General features: G+C 39.0%; 1 protein-coding gene across 1 annotated transcript in view; it reads right to left on the reverse strand.

The window, feature by feature from the left end:
- Positions 1–9,667, reverse strand: part of LOC138707993 (phosphonopyruvate decarboxylase-like) — a 76,543-nt gene extending 66,876 nt beyond the window's left edge. The window contains exon 1 of the mRNA XM_069838094.1: positions 9,461–9,667. The gene's annotated coding sequence lies outside the window, so the exon portion shown is untranslated. The remainder of the gene's footprint in view (positions 1–9,460) is intronic.
- Positions 9,668–10,063: the final 396 nt, after the last annotated feature.

A 10,063-nucleotide genomic window follows, 5' to 3' on the forward strand; every position in this document is an offset into this window, starting at 1 on the left:
CGACGTAATCAAATGATGAAGTTATGAGGTATACTGTTTAACACTGGTATAGAAAAACGCCAGCTATATTGCGTTTATTGGTAAGAAAAACATACATGGCTTGTGCACGTCTTGTTCTGTGTAAAACTATACCTTTGTTTAACATATCTATAAGCAACTTTTATTAGTAAAACTCTAAAAGTTTAAAATATAAACGGTACTTATAAAGAAAATACATGTGTTACAGTGTCGAATCAACTGCAAGAGTACTTGCAAATACTTTTTTTTTTTCAATAAGACAACATAAATTTCCTTCAATTGTTACTCCGGTTGTGTACTCGAAAAACGTCAGTTTCATGTAAGTGCGCCTGGTGTTCTGTCTACTCTGCAATACATCAGACGTAACCGGTCGACAACCGAGTATCCGGTCCGATGTTCATTCTAGCCGGTTGTAGCTCCAACCGGTCGAATCTAAACCGGTTGTCAGCGCTGTTTTGCAGGTCTCTAGTTTGTATGCATCTGAAGTCTGACTAGTGGGTCATTCCATATCAAATCAACAAGGCGCTCAACCCGACCGACTCAGATTTCTTTCAAAATTTGAGGATTTGTTTTACCTGCCACGCTAACTAAAATTGCAGAGTTTCATATGTCCTGTGCTTTTCGTTTTCTGTCAGTGGCGTTTCAAACATGAAGAAAAATCATATTTCTGTAAGCACGCCGCTTCAATTAAAATTATACGTGGTGTGTCTAAAAAGTTCAGTGAATGGTGTCATATCTGAACGGCAACTTGGCGCATGTGCTTGCGCATGCGCATGGTTCTTCAGATACTTGAGGAGAATCGATACACAGCATGCAATGCATGTGACTGGCAGTGTAAACAGACTGCGACCAGGTGAACGTAGTCAGTGTGAGAGGAAGTGTCACAGCGCAATGGAGCAACGTGTAAACATCAAGTTCTGCTACAAATTGGGGAAGACTGCAACGGAGACACGTGGAATGTTGGTGCAGGTGTACGGGAGGGAAGCCGTGAGCAGAAAATGTGTTTACGAATGGTTTAAACACTTCCGTGAAGGGATGGAAACCATTGAGGATGAGCCACGTTCAGGTCGGCCATCGACAAGCAGAGCCCCAGAAATGATCGAGAAAGTGCGACAAATGCAGGCACAAGATCGGCGACTGACTCTAAGATTGATTGCGGAGGAATTGGACATTAGCAAGGACACGGTGCACACCATCGTCCGCGATGATTTGGGTAAGCGGAAGATCTGCTCCCGATTTGTGCAGCACAAGCTCACAGACGAGCATAAAGCAAAACGGATGGAAACTTCTGGTGATTTCATTTCCATGTGTGACCAGGATCCATTGCTTCTGAAAACCATCGTCACGGGAGATGAGACCTGGTGCTACCAGTGCGATCCGGAATCAAAACGGCAATCGATGTCATGGTGTTCACCGTCTTCCACGCGACCAAAAAAAAAAAAAGCCGTCTGCAAAAATCGCCTTCTTCGACAACAACGGCATCATCCACAAGGAATTTGTTCCTGCAGGTCATACCATTAATGCTGCATTTTGCTAGTCCGTTTCGAACCGATTGCTACAGCGTATCCGGCGGGTCCGATCAGAGTTGCACAAGATTGGAAAATGGATGCTGCTCCATGACAATGCCCCTGCACACTGTGCGATCCCTGTGCGTCAATTCCTGGCTCAGAAGATGGTAACTGTTCTTGAACACCCTCCGTTACTCCCCTGATCTGGCTCCTGCGGACTTCTTCCTGTTTCCCCGCCTGAAAGCGGCCAGATCAGGGGAGTACGGAGGATGTTCAAGAACAGTTACCATCTTCTGAGCCAGGAATTGGCGCACAGGGATTGCACAGTGTGCAGGGGCATTGTCATGGAGTAGCACCCATTTTCCAGTCCTGGGCAACTCTGGCCGAACCCGCCGGATACGCTGTAGCAATCGGTTCAAAACGGACTGGAAAAATGCAGCATTAATGGTATGACCTGCAGGAACAAATTCCTTGTGGATGATGCCGTTGTTGTCGAAGAAGGTGATTTTTGCAGACGGCTTTTATTTTTGGTCGCGGGGAAGTCGGTGAACACCATGACATCGATTGCCGTTTTGATTCCGAATCGAACTGGTAGCACCAGGTCTCATCTCCCGTTACGATGGTTTTCAGAAGCAATGGATCCTGGTCACACATAGAAATGAAATCACCAGAAGTTTCCATCCGTTTTGCTTTATGCTCGTCTGTGAGCTTGTGCGGCACAAATCGGGAGCAGATCTTCCGCTTACCCAAATCATCGCGGACGATGGTGTGCACCGTGTCCTTGCTAATGTCCAATTCCTCCACAATCAATCTTAGAGTCAGTCGCCGATCTTGTGCCTGCATTTGTCGCACTTTCTCGATCATTTCTGGTGTTCTGCTTGTCGATGGCCGACCTGAACGTGGCTCATCCTCAATGGTTTCCATCCCTTCACGGAAGCGTTTAAACCATTCGTAAACACATTTTCTGCTCACGGCTTCCCTCCCGTACACCTGCACCAACTTTCCATGTGTCTCCCTTGCAGTCTTCCCCAATTTGTAGCAGAACTTGATGTTTACACGTTGCTCCATTGCGCTGTGACACTTCCTCTCACACTGACTACGTTCACCTGGTCGCAGTCTGTTTACACTGCCAGTTACATGCATTGCATGCTGTGTATCGATTCTCCCCAAGTTTCTGAAGAACCATGCGCATGCGCAAGCACATGCGCCAAGTTGCCTTTCAGATATTACACCATTCACCGAACTTTTTAGACACACCACGTATATCTCAACAACGTCTCCAGATAAATTTACAAAAATTGGGTGGTACATTCTTAATATGTGATAGTTTTTATTGGTTATATTGTTTTCTGCATGTATGCAATTACACTAAAAAAACATGGTGAAACAATTTTCATATATTCTTATTTAAAAATGCGGGGGTTCTATTTTAAGGAAAAAAATATATAGTACGCCTCAATTAGTGATATAATGAATTGATAAGTTTCAACTTGGAATCATCATAGGTTACAAAGATAAAAATTGTTATGTTACTGCAAGCGTAAGCTAACCGTATAAGTCGCGATAATTATGCCCTACATATTCGTTGTTTTTAATTATATTTGATCATATTCTTGAATGTCACTATGTAATTTAACATGTAGCACATAATTCGATTTTTTTTAATTATTACCTCAAATAAATTATTGTCACATGGGTTTTGTTAAACCTGAAGTTCTGTAAGAAATGCTTATCTTTCATTGCTGAGATGAAATAGCGTGATCATCTTCCCAGACAGGATGCTGCGTTGTTTCAGCTGCATTTTAAAACTGCTTAGCAAGTACAATACCCATCCTAAACAACATGACTGTATGAAACTTGTGTTCCAGGCACTGCGGTGGATTTTGCAAATCGAAGAGCAAGCATTTTTTCCTCTTCAGTATAGCTCTTTTTCAGTCACATAAACGGTAGTAATGTTTGGGAGATGATCCCTTGTCCAGTCGTACAATTCCCTAGGTGTAGTTATTTGTTTATCGGATGGTCTCTGCAAACTAGCACAAGCCGCAAACCTTTTAAGTGTCCCACCTACAACGTCGCATGCTCTTTTGCCATGCGATATGCAAAAATAATGCAATTCTGTTGGAAATCCAAAATCTTCTTCATGTAATGTGAGGTTCAAGAAATGTTTTCCTATTTTTATACTGAGCAGATAATCCATCGGAGAAATACATAATTTTTGTGGTGAATTACAGATGTTTGTTTTAATGAATCCATTAGATATTTTTGAAACAGATGTACAGCTGTAGTGTCATATTTCGGGCAGTGTGAAATTATTACCAGATTTTTAATAGAGACCGTATCGGATGACGATTCGTTATAATATATTACGATAGTATGAATTGTTGTCTGCACATTAGTCCTGTGATATGACTGAATTTCATCTTCGATTACGAAATAGTTTTCAGCGAAGTCGCATAATATAAAAAGCTGGCATGGCTGTAGAAATGATTTTATATCACGTAGAAACTTACTTTGTTCAGATGATATAAATGAGTGAGTCAGTAAATCACCAAGTTTCTCCAAGAGATAGTCGAAAAATTTGTCTGTGGGTTTCATTATGGTCTCAAGCGTTGATCGGTCAGTTGTCATCCACTGTTTGTAGGTCACTGATTCACTGAAGTTTTATTCGAAACATTTCTCTAAACCCTCTCTTATTTTGAATGGTTCAGGACATTGTGTGCATTTCCTGAACAAGAAATTTATATGAGGAGGATTGCACATCATAGTAGCCAAGAAATGTTGATAAGTTGGAAGGTATAAAGAAAAATTTTCTAGAAATCCACGTAGACCTGAAACTTTAATAAATTGCTTCCGGCATAACTTTTACATTCTGATAAGGACACAAACACAGACAGTATAGTTCCACTAACTCCTGCTGGAATACAATTTCTTGGTCTAAGAGCTGAAAATTTGGAGAATATTACCTTCATTTCAGGGTTAGAATTTTTAAACACTGCATATAATTCATTTCTGCTCATGTGATTTACTCCCTGATTCTTTAATCACAACAGATATTTCTTACCAGGCATCATTCTGCTTATCTCGTCAGAACAACAGAATTCTTTAACTTTACCGGCAACAGCCGCGAGCAAGGGTTTTCCAGGTTTCGGATTTGGTGAACACAAAATTCCCTTTCCCTTTGCCAGGACTTTGGCTTTCCGAATTATATATTCGAAAGCTGAAAGAAACTCTTTTTTATATTATTTACTCTCCAGCTTTTAGGTAGTAGTGTTAAAATGGCGATTTTCTCACTTTTACCTGAATTTTGAAAATTTTCCTGCAACTGAGACAAAATTTCAGAATCAGAAAGGTCCTGGTTCCTCGGCGTCTTTAATATCGAAGACTTTATCTTTCACAATATTTTCAAATTTCTGTCTCTTGTTGTAGCCTTTTCTGTTTAATAAGGAACACACCTTGGTCAAAAAGACTTGTATTTAATTAACTTACATTTGCTGTAGAATCGACGTATTCTTCATTACTAGAGTCATTCTGAGGGTTCTGCGTAATAGCATCATATTATATTTTTTTTTCTTTGCGACACATAGGGCACACCTTTTGTTCCTGTTTTAAATCAGGAAATACATTAAGTATCCACGATATAACACTTTTTAAATTGTTCCTCTAATTACAATGCCCTGATTTCTCGAAGAGATTACAGCAAACATAGGCCTATAACTTAAAACGCGACTCCATTACATCGCACAAAACTACCACGTACTACAAAAACTAACGACACTGCACTTGAAACAGATCGCACGTTTTGTATAAATTGAAGACTGTATAAACTGCCACTCATGACGGCCTGACAGATTGATGACGCAGATAATCAGACAAGTACGAACTCGCGCGCATGCATTGTTGGTGTAAGATGGGTTTAAGTGCTACAAACCAATACACTGATATATTTTTTTTTACTGATATTCCTGAAACGTTTCCAAAAGGAAACTTACACCAAGGGGAGAATACTCTTACCTCTATAACATACATTTTTCGCGAAATAATTTATGACCCGCATTTATAGATATTCAATGTTAAAATGTGTTTCACGTGACCATTCAATAAAGAATTCATTACTTTGATGTAAACCTATTTTTATTGAAACGTATGATCTCTTAGCTTTAAAATAAGCCCAAGTTTAAGATTCTACCTCAATTAGAAGAGAAGTTATGAATTATTTTTGTTGACGTAGTATGCGACATTTTTACATTTTTTCTCATATTGACAGAATTGCTGTATGGATATCGTGCATTATTGAGGGCTAAAATTTTACATAATTAATTAACTTAAGGTTCTTTACCATCCCACCAAATTTAATGAAAATCTGAGGTGGTCGGGTTGAAAAGTCCACTTTTTTGTGTTGATTTGACATGGAATGATCCTAGTATAATATGTAGCTAGTCGGCGATGTATGCAATGGAGGGGGATAGGAACTGAAAGCCCTACGCCATTATCTCCTGGCCTAGTTTCCTCATAAGTGGTGCCTTGTTGACATCATTTGTGAGGTTCAAACCTGTCTTCGGACAGTTGACTAAACAACAACAACAACCTCGGAGAAAATCACGAAATTTGATAAAACTACTTTATACGGTAACGTAGGCCAGCTTCTGCTTCATTTCTGAATAAAAAATACACACAAAGTTTAAACGTCTTGGGACTTTCGTCAATAACAGTTTGAAAAGAGCATGTCTAAAATTATAGCAACATTCGCGTAGAATTAACTGCACTAGAAAAACACACACACACACACACTCTCTCTCTCTCTCTCTCTCTCTCGCTCTCTCAAATTTCGAATTAATACCATGCTCTCTGAAGTTTATACTTCAAATTGTAAAAGGAAGTACTGTAATACTTAAACAGGTCCACCGTTGTGGAGTAATGGTCAGCATTCTGACCATGAAACGAGCGGGCCCGGGTTCAAATCTTGGATGGGACAAATCACCTATTGGGGGGTTTTCCGGGATTTTTTCTGAACCAATTGAAGCAGAATTGTTGAGTAACTTTCGACGTTGAACCTCGGACTCATTTCGCCATCCTTAATTCACATATCATCATCATCATCATCATCATCATCATCATCATCATCGTCATCATCCATACAATAGCCCCGGGTTAAGTTCACGGTGCGGCGTGCTATACTTGTACAAGAGCGCGGCCGTTCGGCTACCCAATCATTCAGAAAATAGGAGTGGCAAGCACAATAAACCTCAGGCTGCACTGCAAGCCTTCGGATCCCTCCTCCGTACAAGAGAAAAAACATTTAAACAGAACTCACGTACTCCGTATTTTATATTTTCCGCAAATTTTATTAAATCTTAAGAAATACAGTAATGCTGACTAGCCTGAAGTTACAAAAGGGAAATTTGTCAAAGAAAACATGTAAAAGAGCTAAATAGAATTTATGTATTCTCAAGTAGTATTAAACTATTGAATTAATGTATTTGAAATATTATCAGTTACCAGCAAAACCAGTAATCTAAAATGTCAGTTTATTTAAACAAATGTCACACTTCAACGAGATGGTTGTCAGTCCTATAGAATTGTTTATATTCATATTTAAGGTGCTGAACATAGTTTTGCTCTCCACAAGATACTGGGTTACAACATAACAGATCTTGTATTATATCTCTGCCTTGAGTGACCATTAAATCAAATCAAATTATAGTTTATTTAACGACGCTCGCAACTGCAGAAGTTATATCAGCATCCCCGGTGTGCCGCAATTTTGTCCTGCAGGAGTTCTTTTACATGCCAGTAAATCTACTGACATGAGCCTGTCGCATTTAAACACACTTAAATGCCAACGACCTGCGGATCGAACCCGCAACCTCGAACATAGAAGGCCAGCGGTATACCAAGTACGCTACCGATGCCGACTGAGTGACCATTAAATTTCAAGAGGCTTATCTTAGTCGTGGGCGTCAACTTATTAAAAACCATTACAAACGTTTCCTATCTCTCTTCCCCTTCACCGCAAATGTGGCGTTGCACAGATGCAGAGATAGGCTATAATAAAAGATTTGTACATGAATGTAGATCAGTCTGCGCATATGCCGTTTCATTTTTATAAATGTCCCTAGTCTCCTACTCAAGCTTAACCTCTTACTGTACTCCTGCCTCTGGCACATTTTACCCTCAAACTTCAACCTTACACGAACGCTCTTCCGACTGAGCTACCCCAGGAACTATACACGTGTATAGTTCCTGGGGTAGCTCAGTCGGAAGAGCGTTCGCGCGCTAAGTGAAGGGTCCCGGGATCGATACCCGGCCCCGGAACAATTTTTCCTTGAAATTATTCAAACCTGCTTTACAGAGAGCTACTACCTGAAAGCCAGATTTGTATATTTAACCTTACATGTCACAAAAAGGAGATTCGGCAAGAATTTTCTCCTATAAGCTCACCCATAGAGATAGTGAGCTAAACCGCAGTTGACGGCAGCAAAATCGCGGGAAATTAAAGGTAGGTTTTTTTTTTTTTAACTAACTATAGTGTTAAACTTGAGTTTTGATAAAACATATAGGCCCCTAACACCAAATTGGCTAGTTAAATTTTGGATGTGCATTTCCAATGCGTAGGCTATATCCAGAAAACGCCCCCACACCATGGTATAATGTGTAGAAAAGTATTTGCATTAAAGATAGCGCGTCTTGTTTGTAATGTCAATCAATCAATCAATCAGATAAGGTTTTGAGCCGGAGTGAAATTCAGAAGTTGCAGTGTCTGTAGGAAATATCTTGTACAATAAAATTGTTAATGTTTTAAATGCTTTCTTCACTGTGATATTCATAACCATATTCTTATCAGTTCAATATATAAATGAGATATACATTTTTGTAATTTTTTACCATGCATTGTAATTTTTTATATAAATAATTATTAAAGAAAAAAGAACTTGGAATGATAAAACAGTGCTGAGGACAAGTTTGTTAACACACTCCTTATGAATAAAACAGAGAAGAAAGCATTATTCATTCTAGTGAAATGTGATATACAATGAGGGAATAATAGTTGAGCGACTCGAGTTTCTTCTACTGCGCATGCTCCGAGTCGAAAGTTTTCGGTCATTATGTTGATGAGATATTAGCTTCGCTTTTCTGTTTAAATATTACACATTTGTGCTGAGATGTAATTAAAACTAAGGCCTTTTATGAACCGCGCTACATATCTTGAAATATTTTCGCCCGCTCAACAAGTATTATGTCCCTTGCTTTACATCCCTCATTAAAATGGTGTGTAGCCTACTGACTACAAACACAAAAATCCAAAATTCTTAATATCTAAAACAAAAACTTATTTGGGCTCTAATGAGCTAATCTAAGTAAATAATCTAGATTATTTCATTTTTACGTGTCATACTTACGAAGATCTAACAACAACCATATAAAACCAACACAGCAAATACGCGGGAGAAAATATGTATTTCCGTGACACACAGATACGTTCTGTTTGCCACAAAGAAGTATAAATATAAGCACGTGTAGTTATAGATAAAGGAAGAATAATTCGCTTCCATTGAAAATGTTTAAAAATAAATTGACGGCTATTTTTATAAATTCTGCAGCCTGTAAGTTAGCGTTCACCGATAACATTGCCGACATGTGACTAGCCCTGGGATAATTGTTACTGGAATACTCGCTGCAATGAGAGTTATCTTCAGAATAATAACATACAATACACCATTAAGTTCTACAGAACTACTCTATTATTCCAAAATCAAGCATTTATTTTTATTTCGGTAGAGTTTTAAAAAGAGAACAGAAACTCCCAGGATAGGTTAGTATTAAAAACCCTCAATAACAATAGATAAATATGTCTTAACATCGTAAAAGTAACCGCTGAATGATACATTGTTAAAATATGTTGAAAAAAAGTTTCATACAAGATCTTACATACAAACCTTCGTATATTAGTCATGAAGAGCAAGTCGTTCTTCCCCACTGAAAATATCGGTGGCAATGAGTGGCTAGAATGCTGAAGCATGGGGACATCGATACACAGAAACCTTATCTTATTGACTCTGACTTGGCTCCTATTCAAATACTAGGGAAGGTCAATATAATTACATAATGTTGCCAGAAAATTAATTCAACATTGTGACTATCGACTTCTAATAAGCGTTTCTGTTTTCGTTGTCTTCGTCTGAGGCTATGGAAGGGGAATCCACGGCTATGTCGACACGAGGCGTCTGCGTCTCGTTACGTAAATGTAAGAAATTCTCTAATGTCTAGTATTTTTCTACTAGCACTTTTATGACACATGTTTAAGTCTACTTTATCCACTTCATAATAATCTTGTGCGTGCGTGCTTGCGTGTGTGTGTCTTAAAGCTTAGTACCTTACTCACTTGGATAGCCTATAACGTTTGGGGAAATTATACCGAAACTATTGCAGTACTTTTTTTGTTTTTATAAGTTGTAACGAAACATAGTTGCGCGTCCAGATCGCCCGATTGCTCTTGAGACCATGTCGAATGAAGTTGTGGTGGCTGTCTGCAAATGCAG

Source organism: Periplaneta americana, chromosome 10, assembly GCF_040183065.1.
Source record: "Periplaneta americana isolate PAMFEO1 chromosome 10, P.americana_PAMFEO1_priV1, whole genome shotgun sequence".
In the NCBI taxonomy this organism is placed as follows: domain Eukaryota; kingdom Metazoa; phylum Arthropoda; class Insecta; order Blattodea; family Blattidae; genus Periplaneta; species Periplaneta americana.